This window comes from Protobothrops mucrosquamatus, unplaced genomic scaffold (genome assembly GCF_001527695.2).
Source record: "Protobothrops mucrosquamatus isolate PMUCROS unplaced genomic scaffold, P.Mucros_1.0 scaffold1788, whole genome shotgun sequence".
NCBI classification, from domain to species: Eukaryota; Metazoa; Chordata; class Lepidosauria; order Squamata; family Viperidae; genus Protobothrops; species Protobothrops mucrosquamatus.
The window spans coordinates 1-1,711 of NW_015387926.1; positions in this window are offsets into that span (position 1 = coordinate 1).

Consider the following 1,711-nt stretch of genomic DNA (forward strand, 5'->3'; position numbering starts at 1 on the left):
GGTCTTTGTCTACTACCATGATGACTAGTTGATTGGCAGTCCCTGCCTATCTGTCTGGATCTGCAAGTCCCACAGGATTTAGCACTCTTATCTTCCACAATCCTCTGTGGAATCTCCCATCTAGACTTGAGAGGATTTAGCCCATCCCTTGTACAGATGTTAACACTAATCACACTACTGCCTCCTTGTGGTCAGTATGCCATGAGGTGCTAAAGAATGGGTGCCATTGAAGTTATACCTCCAACAAGTGTGAAATACATGAGGTACTTCTTCAACTGACTGTCTTCAATCCTATATTTTTCTCTCAACTGCTTTTCTTAGTCCATACTAAATAGTATGTTATCAGTAAATAGAATACACATTTTCCTAGAATGACCAGGCTAAAGGTTTATGACAGTTTCAGAAAGTGTGTGCGTACTAAGTCATTGTTTACCAGGAAGAATGCATCTGGTGACCTGTTGGGGTGCATTTCCCCCTTCCTCCAATGATCTTCAAGAGTTACTGGAAGGGAAAGAAATTAATATTGCCTCTGCTCCTGCTACCTTACTTAAAAATCACTACTACCTCATGTTAATGACACTCCCTACAAAACAATAGTAAGGAATATGTATCCTTAAGGGATATATTTCCATGTTATTTCTGTTGTGTTGTGCACCTTACTTTTCCTCTATGAACTATGGACATTTATTTAGACACACTGGTTAAAAATACACATATCCAAAATATTAATAGTGCTCAGAAAAAGTTCAGGTGACACTTTTCAACTTGTAACTCAGGGATGTTGAACAACCTTATTCACAGCCACACTAATGTGCATTTTTCCAATCCTTGAATTGGCAGAAAACTATGTCAGCATAATTTACACTCCTCGACAGCCAAGCTCTAATTTGCTTCTCTAACAAGGCTTAAGAATGTTCCTGTGGGACAGTTTAATTGCAGCAGTTTGTGAATTCCACCCCCCCTTCCAGAGTTACTGGCCAGCAGGAAAAACTACCACCAATCACTCTCCTTAAGTAAGGTCGGATGGGTCAGACATTGACAAAGTGTGTGACTGGTGCCACAAATGCAGGGTTTTGCTACCTTTCAACATGCCTGAGTTACAAGTTGAAAGGTGTCACCTGAACTTTTTCTGAGCACTATTGATATTTTGGATATGTGTATTTTTAACCAGTGTGTCTAAATAAATGTCCACAGTTCATAGAGGAAAAGTAAGGGTTGAAGTAAGAGGAATTGTCATTATTACCAACGTTAATTATCCAGAATTTCAGAAGTCTCTTGAATCTGTGACTTTTTGTATAGAAAATATGTGCCCTGGCTTATTCAGAATGATGAAAAGGGGGGGACTTCCGGTGGCAGGCGCCTTCGCTGGACGCAGCTGTTTGCTGCTCCCGCCTGTTTCTGCGTAAAAGCCGTTTTGACAGCCTGCATCAGCTGTCAAATGGCTTGATACCTTTCCCCTGGGCATAGGGGGAAAGGTGAGCTGCCCGAGGTAGGAGTTGAGTTCCCGAGTCATCCCTTGTGGACGATGTAGGTGAGAACTCCTCCGGAGCCTCGGGATTCTCCGCGATCCAGGACGTCTTCGCTATAAGCGGAGCTAGAAGCTGCCGTCACCGCTGCGACCTAAAGATAACTGTGAGTTCCGTATAAAGCAGACGAACCGACCCTGGAAGTCTGTCTTTTAACTTTTGGACTATACTCTAACTTGGACAAT